This window comes from Etheostoma cragini, chromosome 6 (genome assembly GCF_013103735.1).
Source record: "Etheostoma cragini isolate CJK2018 chromosome 6, CSU_Ecrag_1.0, whole genome shotgun sequence".
Classification (NCBI taxonomy): Eukaryota; Metazoa; Chordata; class Actinopteri; order Perciformes; family Percidae; genus Etheostoma; species Etheostoma cragini.
The window spans coordinates 26878744-26895032 of record NC_048412.1 but is presented as its reverse complement, the minus strand read 5'-3'; the positions used below and the strand labels follow the sequence as shown (position 1 = coordinate 26895032).

The window sequence follows — 16289 nt, the reverse complement described above, 5'->3', positions numbered from 1 at the left end:
CTCTCTCTCTCTCTCTCTCTCTCTCTCTCTCTCTCTCTCTCTCTCTCTCTCTCTCTCTTCCTCCTTCCATCTCTACTGCCATTTGTCTTTTTTCCTGCCTTATCTCTCTATTTCACTTACCCCACCTCCACAAATCTTTCATCTTTTTCCTCTCTGTTTTATGTGGTCTCACCCTCTTCCTCCCTTCCTCCCACCCCTCTCTCTTTTTTCTGTACCTATTCAGCTCATGTTTTCCCGCCCTCCTGTCTTCCTCCCTCTCTTCCTCTCTGGTCTGTGTTATTTATTTCTCTCTTTCTTTCACTACCTTCTATCACTTTCCTCCTTTTCTTGCTACTTTTTTTCTCTCTTCTTGCCTTCCTCTCTCTCGGAGCAGCCCCGTCTCTACTGAGCTGAGTTACACTCTTATATAAATGATAATAATACATTTCAATGAATACACTTTGCAAATACACAGAAAAAGACAACAGAAAACAAGATAACTATAGCAAATACTGCACAGATAAGAAAGCAGTTGTATTGCGTATTTACAGATGATTAGTAGATGGGATGAAAGTGCAGGTATTTTTTAAATACTTTAACAAAGTCAAGTCAGTATTTTACATTTAAAATCAGCAAATGTTGAAAATAAACAGAAAGTTCGATGTTTCAAAAACAAATTGGAAAAGAGTGTGTGTGCGAGAGAGAGAGAGAGAGAGAGAGAGAGAGAGAGAGAGAGAGAGAGAGAGAGCGAGAGAGAGAGGGAGACTGTTTATGGCAGTGTGTCGCCCCCTTGTGTTCATGTTGAGATTGCTCTGGTGTCTTTTTGTGGCTGTTTTGACATTTTTCATTGCAGACGTGTGTTGTGTCATAGCAGGAAATGCATATGTGTAATTAATAAGCATTAAGTATGGCTCATGCCCCAATTAGCCACGCTATTAAACTAGCATGTATAATATAACGTTTCTGGAAGTGGATGATGACAAAGGAATTTCACACCTTGCTTCTATGACTGATACTAAAATTGTTGCTGTGAAAAAAAAGTCATGACATTTAAACACCTTTGTGGTTCCAAAGCAAGAAAATACTGTAAAAAAAGATAAAGGTTAAAGGGTTAGGGTGTGTCTTCCCCAATGGAATATACATATTTGCTGTGATGTTCTGTGTCTGTGCTGACAGTAGAAGATAGTGTTGACCTCATTTACGTGACTTTACAGCCTGCAGCGAGCATCCACACTAATACAACTTCACCAACAAGGCAAGGTCTCTGCTCTGGCTGTGTCAGTGAAGAAAGGGAGAGAGTGAAAAAGAAAGCAAATTCAAGTTTTCATTTGACTCTAGACGAAAGTACCACCACTGCCTTGTCTGTAGTCTACATCGACGATGGGTTATTTCCAGCATAGTTCCGGTGAAGCAGTCATCTTCCGCTTTCTGTGTTTCGGCATTTTAAACTCCGGTGGAGTTATGAGGACTATGGTTAACAGCTCCTCAGATCTCTGCAGGGTGAATCCAGACAGCTAGCTAGACTATCTGTCCAATCTGAGTTTTCTGTCCTTTTGAACGTACACCTGTTCCACCAAAACAAGCTCCTCCCCGAGGCTATTTTGCAGCGGCACCATTGCTCCATTCGGCGCTTTGCGGTGCTTAATGACGGTAAAGAAACGCCAATAAACCAGAGCAGGTTTTTCACCCTTCCCATAATGCTGGGTGGACATGCAAGACCCTCCTACGCTGCCCTGTGGAGGAAGGTCTGGCAACGCGAGACGAGTTGCCCTGAGACATTGAGTCAGAATTGCCAGAGAAATTCTAATTCTAATGACACCATGAGCCCTACTTTAACGATGTAGGCGCACGGCAGGAAGTGCCTGGCGCTGCTGCGTTTAAGGCCTGTCCAAACCCAGTTTTAGCAATTTGACGGCGGTTCGTGCGCTAGGCGCATGGTTCAAAAGGGTTGTGCTTAGTGTCATCATTAATTCAGAGGTGTGTTTTGGGCGCAACATGCAATACATCAGTGTTATCTCCCATTCCCTTTAAAAGCCAGGTGCGTTTGTACCTTGGCGCATGGCTATCATGTAAACACACACATATCGTCTTTTGCATGTGTGTGTGTGTGTGTGTGTAACAAGCATAATGTGCACGCACTGTGCACGAGCCTAGGCGCAGTTCACTAATCCGCTGTTGAAATGACAATGAAATGCTGCGTTATTGACTTTAGACCAGGTTTTTGTTGGTCAATGGCGCAATCACTTTCTGCTGCGTAAAGATGGCAATATGCCAAGAATGCACCTGAACACACCTCCCTGTAGGACCAGTGCACCCATGGGCGCAAAGACGGGCGCAGTTGCATTTGCTGTTTAAACAACTGCATCAGGCTTTACGTAATTTGAGTTATTTGATGGTGTAAAAAGGCATTGAAACATGATTGACAGCTGTGATTGATTGCTGGGGCGGATGTATAGGGCGGGGCTTGTATATACACTACCGGTCAAAAGTTTGGGGTCACTTACAAATGTCCATTCCACTCCATTATAGACAGGATACCAGCTGATCTGGGTGGGTGGCTGATCTTTAATGCAATATCTACATTTCCCATTATCAGCAACCATTCATCCAATGTTCCAAATGCTCCTTTTTGTTTACTAATCTGATATTATTTTAAAAAACTAACTAAGAAAACATTAAACAACCCTTTTGCAATTATGTAAGCACATAATGTAATCTGGAAACTGCTGCCCTGGTTAAAAAAAACACATTCAACTGATCTCAGCTGGGATTCTGTCTATAATGGAGTCCAATGGAAATTTGTGAGTGACTCCAAACTTTTGACCGGTAGTGTATATTGCCTTTGCTTTTGTTCCTGAGAGGGAGTGAGACTTGTCGTCCATCTTTACATACAGTCCATGGTCCAGACCGGCAGTGTAAACTCCTGAATCCAAATTTGAATTCCTTCAGATCCAAATCTGAAGTGACACGCTTCCCAGCCAGCCTGATCTGTCTCCAACAAGGGCTCAAATAACCTGTGTTTGTTTACAGCTGCATGTTGCCCAAAGTGACACACGGTTCATTGCAATGAGATTGGGGAGGGGGGGGGGATTTCTGCTTTTATGAGGCAGAGTAATCCTTCCAGTAAAACCGGTCCACGGTAACTACTAGTACAACTCAACTCAATGTGAATGAATCAGAGTTTCCAGGTATCACACACACACACACACACACACACACACACACGGCTGCGGTGAATTATCATCCAGGGGTGGCTGCTCACCGCTGCCTGTTCTGCCGGGATGCTCCTAACCCTAACCTCTCTCTTCTCCTCCTGTTACGCTCTTTTTCCATCTCACTCTGTTTTGTACAGTTGTAATGACAATATGAACTTCTGACATCAGGCGAACTCTCTCAGAACCCTCTGGACTTTGTTGCAGACGTATCAAAACAGAGAAAAAGAAAAGATACTAACTCTTTAGAAGTTATCGCTTTTATAGTTCTCTCTTTCAGCAAAAAGACTAATTCGGCCCAGAAAGAGTGCTGTCTTGCATTACCATTAATACATGATTGGAGGACAATCGACAGAGGACTTGGGACCGCGATTTGGACTAAAATGTCCTGTCAATGTTACATTTAACCCATCTGTCATGTCTGTAAACTGGGGTATAGATCCATTCCATGACTGAGAGAGTGAGAGTTTTTTCCCCCAAATCCTTTTTCAGGTTTCAGTCTGCATATCGTAAATGTCACACAAACTTTTAAGCTGTTTTCCAATACGTTTCTTTCAATTTCATTATACTGCTAATTGATACATTTGGATTGTGAGCATACAAAGGTCTCTCTCTCTCTCTCTCTGTCTCTCTCTCTCTCTCTCTGTCGCTCTCTCTCTCCTGCTGTCGAGGTTACCTGCTGGTCATCTAAGGGGCCAATCACAGCCCTCATACATCACGTCTTTGTTAGGAGGAAGTCATTAGGTTTCTGCTGCGACCCAGCCTTGACCCCTCTGAAGCTGCATTAAAAAGCTCAACCTAGGGGTCAGGACAGGGGGTGTGGCTTTTACTAGGCTCCAGCCAATCACAGACCTGGAAACCCGGCCAGCACTTTGACACAGGTTCCAAGGATTTGTGTGTGTGTGTGTGTGTGTGTGTGTTAAACGTTGAATTATTTGCAGGAATTTTTTATTCACCTATTGATTAGGTACTACTTTTTCTTCCATGTTCTCTGCCAACAGCTCTGCCTTAGGGGAGGCTGAAGGAAGAGAATCATTTTAATTTCAATAACGAATATAGACATATGTTGGGATAATGTTTTGCCTTGAAACTATAAAATTGCTGTTTTTACTTTTTACTCCTGTAAATTAGTTTCCGTGCCTGTGATGAAACACAAGACTTTCCCCCAGGAGACAGGGGTTTGAGTCCTTTGTGAAAATAAAAGGAACAAATGGAGCTAATTCACGCTCAGCATCCATGATGTTTTTCTAAACATAACTCTGTAGTTTTTGTGCCTGAACTTAACCAAACTGCGACCGTTTCACAACGTTAAAAGACGTGTTTTAAACTGTGACTGTTACGTTCTCTGGTTTAGATACGGGGACGGAAAACACTCCTGTGGGTAGGAATACACGGCATATATTATTGAATGGTTCGGTTAAACTTGTTGGTTCAATAACACATTTGATGACAATCAATTGTGCAACTCTAACAGGATCATACCTTCTTCTTTGACAAACCAAATCGGCTTTACAGACGCTTGGAAAGTGCCTCTCAACATCAAATACGACGCAAAAAGCACCCTTCAGCGTCCGAAAGGAACACAATTCAATTCAATTTTATTTATAGTATCAAATCATAACAAGAGTCAAGACACAAAGAGTAGGTCTAGGCCACACTCTGAAATTTATCCTCCAAGAGCAAGCATGTAGTGCGACAGTGGTGAGGAAAAACTGACGGACAGACCCAGGCTCTTGGTAGGTTGTGTCTGACGGTGTCGGTCGGGGGTGTGGAGAACAGTGGCAAGTATAGATCACAAAGATAATGGAACTTCGACTAGAAATAGTAGTGTTGTGTGGGTGGAGGAAGGTTGGACCCAAAGGCAGAGAAGACCAGAAGACGTGGTGAGCTTGAGTATTTATTTGGGGGAAAAAGTTCATAAAACAGAAAGGGTCCACTGTATACCAAAAGAAGGCAGCAGTTGACACTTTACTTATAATAAACCATAAGGACATAGGTTCACAGCTTGGACTCAGTGGATAAAGCATTGACCCTAAATGTATTTTGTCGCCATTTTTGTTTTTTCATATATTACTTACAAATTGAGGTGCCTGATCATTTGTAACAACGTACTGAATATTCAATAAAAATTAAAGTAAAAAAAAACAAAAACAGAAAGTGTCCAAAACAGGCAGGTAAGGTAATCCCTAAAAAAACACGATGACCTGGACTGAGAGTATACAGCAAAAACAGGCAGGGAAACGCACAGCACTCTGACGCAGGGAAGTACAAACAAGCACAAACCGATCTGACAAGAGACAAAGGGAACACAGACACTAAATCCACTGGGTAACGAGGAGACAAAAGGCAGGTGACACAAGGGCTGGGAAACAGGTGGTAAACATCAGCCAATCACAAGGGCGGGAAAATGAAGGAAGTAAAACTAGACAAGACTGCACAGAAAACCAGACTATCACAATAAAACAGGAAACAGAACACAATGTGGCTCAGGGTAAATTCTTTCAGGAAGACCTAACCATTAATCGATGCACCCCTAAATTAATTCAGCTGTTATCCTAATCCCTATCCTAAAGTTCACCTTCCTGCTAAATCAATCAGAATCTTGCACAAATGGCAAGGGCCAATCACAACCTTTAAACCTGTTTCTCTCTTTGCTATCACCTGTCGTTTCAGGCAAAGAGTGCAACCCTCCACCTCCCCCTCCACCTCCAGTCATCTGCTCCAGCTGACCGGTCCGGAGCCTCCTTTGGTCTGGTCTTCGGGCTCCTTTGTCGCCACAACCGGTGTCTAGATTCCATCTGGGGGGTCTGATGGATCTCTACCCCTACATACTGTACATGTGTATGCAAGATTTGCATAGTGATGGAGTCTAATCGCCAAAGACTTTGTAAATTTTATTTGAGCTGTAAAATCAATATTATTTGCATATGTGCAAACACGTCTCTCCTGATTGAAATGACACTCATGGGACACAGCAGCGTGACTGTAAGATGACATAGTATTAAGAGAGACAACAGTAGTGAGTTGCACTAAATGCAGCGAGACCTAAATGCAACTTAAGGAGGTTGGTTGAGGTTGTTGATGGGTCAAACAACAAAGGTCTTTTACCCAGGAGGCCGGGTTTTGTGTGCCGTTCTTGTCCCCGCGTGTCACAGGAACACACATTTTATAACCCCGCCCACAATCTCTTCCTGAACCTAACTGTCCCGTTCAGTCAGTCAGTAGGTCCCAAACCAGAGCGTCAAAAGTGAAGTCAAGAGTCTCGACACTAAAGGAGAGTTTTAGCGTGAAATGCCAAAGCCACATGTCCAAGCGTCCGTACATTACGCAATGGAAGAGTGACAGAGTGTTGGAATGAAACCCATGCGGGGCGCCCTGGTATAGTAGCTCACCTGGGTGAGTGTGCACCAAATGTACTAAGGCTTGAGTCCAACCTACAGCCCATTGCTGCATGTACTCCACCCCTCTCTCCCATTTCCTGTCTTCAGATGTAGAACAAAAGAAACAATTCAGAATTGCAGAACAATGGAATTTCATAATGTTTCAAAAAAACTACATTTTTGCGGAGACTTCCCTGCTGCGGACTGTGACCTCTGAGATCCTCGTAGAAGCTGAGTGTGAGTCTAGTGTTTCTGTGTTTTATCATGGTGGACCTGTTGATGTTGAATGGTCCTCACTTTCAGTGGATAATCCAATGTTTGGCCCATTGCTGGGGCAGCTGGGGGTGTCTGTTTGATTGACAGGAGGCATAATGTGGCGCCGGGCATCTCCTTGCCCTCCATCTCCCCTCTTCACCTCTTCTCTCAACTTCCTCAGCCCGGATCTCCTTTCTGGGGGTCAAAGGTCATTCATTAGATTGCCCCCCCCATCCTGATAATACACTCACAAACAGGCATATACACAGAGGGTGTGTGTGTGTGAGGGTTGTACGCGGGACTCTGCCAGGGGTTGCGAGGGCCGGCAAGGGTTGACAGCTACCATCAGTCTTAAAGCTACCCCCAAAACCCATCTCTAAAACACACACACACACACGCACACATACACACACCCTCAGGGGTATTAGTGTCCTCACTTTGCCCTGAAAGGGAGTTGCACTGACCGGTCACAATGATGACAGAAAATGTGACGCTCCGTTGGTTTAGCACCACAGCCTCAAACTGAACCATTCAACACTGATTAGTTGTTTGTTAAAGGGTAACTTCTTCTGTTTTTATCAAGTTCTGGAGCCTACTTTTTACAAGTTTTTGTGTCTAAATGAGTGATGGGATGGCATTAAACAACAATGTCTTAAATTTGTCAAATTTTAAGCAAAATCGCAGCAGTCGGCAGAGGTTAAACAAGCTATAATGGAAGTTCATAGGCAATTGCGTGCCTTCATTTCACTTCCAGAAAAGTGCTTGTTTTACGAGGTTTAAGTATTACGAGTCCTTTTTTAACATAAAAACATCCACGAAATTGCTATCCCAGACCCACCAGACTCTATGTAAATGTACATTAAATGTGCTCTAAGCAATGTTGGGTGACGGCGCTTACAACTTGAACAGCATCTCTGAAATAGAGAATGAGAATGATATAGAAAATAATAATAATCCAACTTAATTTAAAAGAAACAACAGAAATAAACTAAAATGATGAAAAGCCGTCTTGTTTCGTCTTTCCAGTGTTCAAACAATGACCAATTTGGTTTGGTTGAAATAACCTCACAGTGTTTTGATTTACATGTGGAAGTATTCTGGCTCTCGATACAAGAAGAGTGTTGTTTATTTAAATGGAGTCTGGTGAGTTTGGCTATGAAGATTTCAGGACATTTTCTGGTTAAAAAAAGGATTTTACTCTTTAACAAAACAGTCCAACTCTGTAGGGACATATTGGCAGACACGTGCTGCTATAATTTGAGCCTGTCAGTGGCAAAAACAGCGCTTTTAGTGGATGGAAATCATCAATTTCTCCGAGGGCTCAGTGGTAGCCTGCCAGTCGGAAGGTTGGGGGTTCAATGCCTGGCTCGATCACATGTCAAAGTGTCCTTACACTGAACCGAGTTCCCCCTTGATGCTGTACATCGAAGTGTAAATGTGTGTGAGTGTTCATCTGATGAGCAGGTGGCCCCTTTCACGGCAGCCTCGGTCACAGTGTGTTTATTCAAACCTTCATTTAACCAGGATAAAAAACTCCTTAAGATTAAAAATCTCTGTAACAAGAGTGTCCTGGCAAGTGGCAGCAGCGCAAATAGACACAGAGACACTTACAGGTAAACAAAGAGACACACTTTCACTCAACATATTCAACAATGTCATCATAAAAAACCCGGGTCCTAAATCAGTTTAAAAACAGTGACATGCAGACTGCCTTTCTGCAAGGTGTATGAATGTGTGTGAATGGTGAACGGTTCCTGTACGATGTAAAAGTGCTTTGAGTAGTTGTAAAGACTAGAAAAGCGCTATATAAGAACAGCCCATTTACAATGAACTTTTTGGGGGGCAATTTAGGCCTCGAGGCGAGTTACTTAGGCACCCGACAACGGACTTTAGCCCCATAGGTTTATGCTGTAGGCCCGTACACGGTTGCTGGTTAAAGCATTCTCGCTCAATAATGGACCAATTTCTTAGTCACTTGGACACCAATGCATTGGAAAACAGGGTTGTAGTCAAGACCAACTTTGTTGAGTCCAAGACAAGTCCAAGACCAGGACTACTCTATTCCAAGTCAAGACTGAGTCCAAAAAGGTTCGAGTCAAGAGTCCAGGACAGAAACAAAGGTCTTATGTGTGACAGTATCAAGACAATCATTTTGGGTTTCACTTCCCCTCCAATATTATTACCAACATAATAAAGACACCTGGACTCAATCGAGACCAAAAAGCCCAAAAGCCATATCTGGCAAGACCAGTGGCCGAGACCGAGACAAGTCCGAGTCCAAATACTAGCAAGTCCGAGACCACAGAAAACCGGTCTCGATTACTACAGCCCTGTTGGAAAAGGGTGTCCTGGTTGAAAAAGAATCAAAACTACCCTTTAAATGTTGACACCTCAACTTGTTACTCAACTTAAAAGTTTCTCTTTTGAGTACTGAACGACCCCTGCAAGTTTCAAACGTTGCTGTAGAAATGTGTAATTCTGTCCTTAGCGGAGCACAAAGGCTGCAGTTAGCTGGACAGAGGCCGACTGGGAACACTGGGCGGCTCCCGATTGCATTGAAATGTGGGAATCAGGGAGGAAACAAGTTCACTGTTTGTCCTCAGTAAGTCTTTAGTAAACAGGAGAAACTATGTTCATTTACAGAAGGAAGCTGGATTTTTGTTTCTCTTGAGATAAGAACAGCTTTCAGTGTGTTTGGTAATGTGTGACTATCACTGGTGACCGAACAATCACCCACTCAGGAATTTTGATTCTGTTTTAGCTCTCAACAAAAATGGGATTTCAAGGCAGGTTTGGTCAGAAAAATGATGTTTGAACAGATTTGTTGGTCGGCGTCAGCTCTGACAAAGAGGGCAGGGTGAAGACTAGATCAGTTATTTTATACTGGACCATGACATTTAAATTTGATGCATAATGAGCAGTTTGTGGTTTTATGATAAAGTACGACATAGTACAATTTGAATTTGAACAAATGCACACATCAGTAAAATGCCTTGACAATTACAAAAAAAACATACAGTATGAACAAAAGAAATAAAATGTCTTCAAACTCTGAAGAGCTTTGTCTCACTCTTATTTTAAACAAACAGCTTTTTTTCTTTCATTACTTTTCACGGTTGAAATCCCTAAATACGATGAAGCGGCCCAGGGTTCGGCTCCGACCTGCAGGCCTTAGCTGCTCCTCACTGCCCCCTCTCTCTCTCTTTTCATGTCTTCAGCTTTCCTCTCAAGGAAAGGCCTAAAATGCCCCCCCCCCCCCCAAAAAAAAAAAAAATCAAAACAGTACCTTAAATACACCACTACTACTGATTGTCCACTGAACGCCAACGTTATGTTTTAAGATGCCAGGAGGTTAGCTTAGATTAGCATAAAGACTGAAAACAGAGGTGTTAAAATGGCATGTTATAGGAGGTTATGGATTATTAATTTGTTTTAGGGAGCAGTGCCTTCATAAGCATAAGCTTGCAAATCTTGAGTTGACGACATGATGTCACCTGCCCGCCCGCCTGCAGTGCACTTCCGGCCAATAACTCCTCCGCCCCAACAATATTACCATAAATTTCCATGGTCGGCACTCAGCCTTAGACCTTAGCAGATGGGATGTGAGTTATTATTTCCATAACATTTCATGATTCTCAATCTTTCGATTCAAGCTGGATAGTTGTTTTTTTGGAAGAAGGTGACATTTGAAATTAGTAATGTGTTTCTTTGGAAACGCCTGCAGTCGAAATGGAAAGTGTCACGTTGTAACCCAAATTCAAAAGGTCAGTCTGATGCTAGTCGCTCATTACACCCATAAAGAGACTCAAACTGTTCATATTTGTCGTTGTCTTACTTCCTTTCATTCCTTTCATACACACACACACACACACACACACACACACAACCTGCCCCCAATTAGGAAGTTCCCTGGACCAATTATTGACTCAAGTTCCAGTCAAATTCCATCCACCTCCTGTTGGACGAGAAACATCTAAACTTTATTACCATGAAAGTAATACAGTATGATACATTGAAATCAGGCCACAAAAAGAGTCAGGGCACACACAACATGGAGTTTTTTATTCTCAGCAGGCCAAGGGGACTTTATAAGGATGCATAGTATCCTGATAAATAGCTGATAAATATAGCATGAAATGACTGGCCTTTAATAAGAAACGTCTGCCTGCCTCTATGGGAATTTAACATAGGGGGGCATATACTTATGCCCCCGGTATTTTAAGGAAGAATATTTATTTATTAACAATACATTTTTCATTCACAAAGAAAATTGGTGTCCTTAAAAGGCTGGATTTTTCCTTTTTTTTAAATTAAGACATTAAGATCTACAAAAGATGATTTTTATATTCCTCATTTTAGTCACTTTAAGCATGGGTATGTAAACCTTTGAGCACCACTGTATGTATGTATGCATCTGTGACTGTGATGTATAAATAAATGAAGCATAAGATTTTGTATTTATTAAAAGATAAAAGTAGGGGGGGGGGGTGGGGGGGAGGTAGGACTTGATACGTTGTTTATGAACTTCTTCCTACTCTTTTTTGAACATTTTGGGAATGTTTTGTTTGAATGACTTTCAATCATTTTGGAAGATTGTGCTGAGAAGTACATGACCTTATTCATCTGCATGAATGTATGTAAATATATATATTTTATTTAATGTTTTACATATTCAAATAAAGTACTACTAACTAATAACAAAATCCTAATGGCTAAACAAAGGCTGTGTGCAGTGATTGACAGGTCTCTTAGCCCATCACAGTCCCCTCTCACCTGAGCTTCACCCAGGTCCCGCCCTTAGACCTCATAAGCATTTTCTAGCACTATACAACTGAGATAGATACAAGTTAGCTGAGAAATCAAATGATCTTCAAAATGTCCCTTCAGTGACATATGGTGACATCACTGCTGGTACACTGTGTCCATTTACTGTACTTGAGGTAAGACTGGGACTGCTACTCTGAATTCCTGGAAGTCAGCTTTGGCCTTGGTTGTTAAATGAAAACTACTGAAAATGAAAACGTATTTACAGTACAGTATGCTTCTAAAAATCGACTTTTATTTAGCTTTTCATCACACACACACACACACACACACATTAATCACTCCGTCAGTAGAGTGTGTCCAGGTCATGTACCCTGTTGAGCAATGTTAAGTGACGTCCCACATCCGACACTTTAAGTATAGCCTTTCTGTCTCTCTGTTGTCTTCTTCTTCTCCTTCTTCGTCTTCTTCTTCTTCTTCTTCTTCTTCTGTGGTTGCACAGTGCTGCATGCATTGTCTGTGCTCAGTGTGACAGTTTGATGAGCTATTAGTCGACATAATTTATCTGTGTGTTCACTCAGTCTGCAGACTCTCTGTCTGCAGGGGCACGTGCCTTTGTCCTGACTGCTGCGCGGGGCAGGGCTTGTCACGCACATGCACAAATATACAATATAAATACGTATACACACAGTCATACAACACTGACGTAAACTATATATTTCTGTAATCAGTAATTATGACATGACAGGGTGTCACAAAGTGTGAAAAGTTCAAAAGGTAATGTGAAGCCATGAGAAGTCGGGTCAGTAAAAGATGCCTTCTCTTTAATGGCTTACACATTTTAATGACGACGAGTGGCATATGCAATCACTTTCTCTGGGGTTTTACACTTTATTTGTGGTGACAGTGGATAGACAGGGAAGGTGGGGGAGAGATGGGGGATGACACACAGAAAAGTGACAAAGGTCGATTTTAGCCTCAGCCCACATGGGGAGCACGCTCTAACTGGGTGAGCCAGAGGTCAACCCATGCAATCAATTTCAAAGCATGTTTTCTTAAAAGTATTGTGTTTTTGGTAGCATGGTTTATGCTTTTTTCCCCCCAACACATCCTCAAACTTAACAATTCAGGTCGATATCCAAAGACTCCCAAATGGACGGTCATGTGACCTCAGCCATGTGATTGTTTTTATTTATCGTAACGGCTGCAGTTTTAAACACATAGTACATGTTGTGAAACAGAACTAGTTAAGTTTAGGCAACATAAGTATTTAGGGTTAGTAAAACATAAGGGATTGGCTTAAAATGAGTCACATAAAACTAACAAAATGTTACAAGACGTAACATGATGTCATGGATGTATTCGCGCTAGTGACATGGTAAATTTGATTCATTTCACACGGGACTTAAACCCCAGTCCCCTGGGTTAAAGTACCCATATAATGAAAAAAAAAAAAATTATTTTGTGTCTCTGGTGCTTTTACATGCATACAAATTTGGAGCAAAGCTATCCATGCTGAGATCCAGTTTCTGAATGTCCTCTGCCTTCAGTCTAAGGGGGAGATGTTCTCAATCTGAACAGCTTTCTACGTTGCTAGCCGAGACGAGGTGGCTAACCATGCCACATGCTAGCAAAAAACATTTGCACAGTTCAGAAAGCAACTTCTCTAAATACATTCACGATACAGAAAGAGAGATGTGAGGAAGGATAACATCAAGCAAGAGACGTTGGCTATGTGGTGGGGGAGCTGATTGTAACCTCTGAACTCTAGGGGGAGATTGGGCAGGGGGAGATCGGGCAGGGGTCATGGCGACGAAAGATCTCCACAACAGGTTGTCTGACTCAGAAACTTGGTGGCAGTCTGGACACATTGTCAAGTTTGTCACAAGTGAAGTCCATCTTTGGGTTTATTTCAGATGGATGATGGACATGTATGTATATGTCTACAGGATTTTCTGGCAATAATACTAATCATGTCCAATGTCCAAGAAGTAATGGACTGCAATTATCCTTTAGGTTTTTCACAACCCTCATGTTGTCCTCGGGTCAAATTGACCATTGTCTTGTCTGTGATTATCCATCAGCATCCATTCCTTTTAATTTTGAAAGAATTTATAATTTCTGCTTTTAACTTAGAACTAACTTTTAACTTAGAGCTAACTTAATTTTAATAACTTAAACATTAGGTACAATTTCCTATATATTAGGTTTATTGACCATAAATTCCAAAAATAACTGTAAAACTTAAGTCAATAAGTCAGTGTTACGTAGTGTTGAAAATGTCTAAAAAAGTGACAAATTTTAAAGAAAAGCTTCAAAAGTGTTGACAAAAAGGGACAAAAACGTTACATAAAAGTTTCTGTAAAAAGTGTCAACAAAAGTGGTAATTTTCATTTTTCATTTCATTTTGACAGGAAAACAACAAAGGTTAACCTCCTGCCGATGAAGATAGATGGATGGATGGATGAATGGACTATTGGTGTATTCACACAATGAGATTTTTTGTAATCAGTAATGTGGATATAATGACTTTGTGGGTGTAGTCAAATAATGGAACAGCTAGAACAGTCTGGTATGTTCAGAAAACTACATCACTCTGCTGTAACCTCTGCCTTACCTTTAAAACCAAGAAAAGACAACACATATGTCATATCACGATATCTTAAATCTGAGACGATATCTGGTCTCATATCACCAAATCTATATAATATCGATATATTGCCCAGCTCTGTATAAAACATGAATGATCATCTCAAGTTCAGAATGCAAACCAACGGCTCTAAGTTTAGCAATGTTTCTCAGTTGAAAGAAACACGAGTGGGTTAGCGATTTTGATACATATGATGATCAAATATGACACCAGGATTTTGATCCATAAGAAGAAACACAGAGCTAATTAATGGAAAACGACATATATCATGTTGACAGTGTTGGGTTTCTGATATACAATGACCACACCTGCTTTGAAAAGAAAGAAAAGAGAAAAAACAGGCGGAGCAGGACGGAGGGTAAACTCAGAGGCCAGCAAGAAAGATAAGAAGCATACAGTATAGTCAATGTTAGTCACATTTAGGAATAGGGTTAACCTGTCTGAAAACAAGGCTGTGGGGGTTGAATGTCACGTCATCTGTGTCTTGTGGTTTTTGCGGTTTTGGATCACACAGCTCTCACTTGGTCAACCGGCCTGTTGCTCAACAGCTGAAGCCACTGGGAGGAGAAGCGAGTAAAACACTAAAGGGGAGAGGCAAAGGGGCTTTATGTCCGGGCGGAGGGCAAACTCCCACCTCGATAAGAAATATGAGAGGTAAACATTGACCTTATGAGTCCTATCGCTGCTTGTCCAGGTCCATCTTTCACTGGAGAAACTACACAAACAACAAGGATGCACTGATAACTTTCTTTCATTTCAAGCTGTAAACTTTATGTGTGGTCTGATAACGAAGACTAGCCCCAAGGCGTCTCAGTTTCTTCGCTTAACATTGTTGGGCAAAATAATGATCCACATATTCATATTTCTTCTTTGAAAGAATCTGTGTGAAACAGTTCTGAATATTGTACCTTTTGTTATCAGGTGTTTCATTTTTAGCAAATTCTATGATTTTGTGCTTGCTGTTCATGAACGCACATTCTGCTATTGAATGTCCATTTAGTCAACATCCATTGTGACAGTGCCAGTAATGATTGCCTGCTTCAGTAGTAAACGCAGAAGTAGTAACTTGGTGTAGTCTCTTGGGAAGGAGGTCAACATAAGCTTTTGGGTCCTCTAAGAACTTTGACATTGGAGACTGCTGTTCACAACCCAACAGTCAGTGTCAGTTTCTTTTAACCATGACCATGATGCTCCCCTAACCTTCGCTTAGAAGTTTTTGGTCAAGGGATTGAAATGTTAGTGGCTCCTTTTTCTTGACTGAAACACCTTAATAAATATTGGATAGATGATACGTCTTCATGAAATTTGGTACATTCATCCATGGTGTCTAGTAGATGAATCCAAATGACAAAAGAGGTATTCACAGGCTCTCACTGATCCTAATGAACAAGAGCAAACCCATAAGTAAATAAGAATGGCACTAACCCTAACCATAACCTAACCCTAACCCTCTCCCGCTCTACGAGGGTTGTACTCGCCAAAGGGTGAAAGCTAACCTTAGAATCTCTCTTGTTTCGAAACAAGCTTTGTCTGCTTGGTTTTCTGCCTCGCTATATTTGTGTTTTAGGGTTAGGGTTAGCCTGTTTGCTATGTTTTTTTTTGTGTGTTTTTTTAGAAGTTAACGCCCAGAAACGTCCCAAACCCAGCAAAATGAAAAACTAAGAGAAAATACAGGCAGAGGGTAGCGTCTCTGCAGAGAAACAGCCACACATGTCAAGTGGGTTATGAATTATGATTGAGAGGGATTATTTTTGAATGAGTCTACTCATAATTCTTTTTTAGTTGGAAAATCTTACTCATTGTGCTTTTTATACTGTTGATTTTAAGCCTGGTGTTGGTCCAGTGTGCTGATCGTTCCTCCCCAGTAAACAGTGAGCAGCTCCAGTGGGCAGGTGTGTTTGAGGGAGATGGAAAATGAAAGATGACATAGCAGTAAAACCAGAAAAGGTTTTACTTCAGTTTAAACAAAATAAGAAAGGTAACACAAGATGACCCATCTGTTAATGGCTAACTGGATCAGCACACATGTGGACACACATGCTTCCCTCC

The 16289-nt window shown here is 41.5% G+C and overlaps 1 long non-coding RNA gene across 1 annotated transcript in view; it reads right to left on the bottom strand.

Moving 5' to 3' along the window:
- LOC117946397 overlaps nucleotides 1-14320 on the bottom strand; it is a 15707-nt gene extending 1387 nt beyond the window's left edge. The window contains exons 1-2 of the long non-coding RNA XR_004657028.1: nucleotides 14208-14320; nucleotides 8305-8310 (exon numbers count right to left, since the gene is read on the bottom strand). This is a non-coding gene — a long non-coding RNA (uncharacterized LOC117946397). The remainder of the gene's footprint in view (nucleotides 1-8304; nucleotides 8311-14207) is intronic.
- Nucleotides 14321-16289: the final 1969 nt, after the last annotated feature.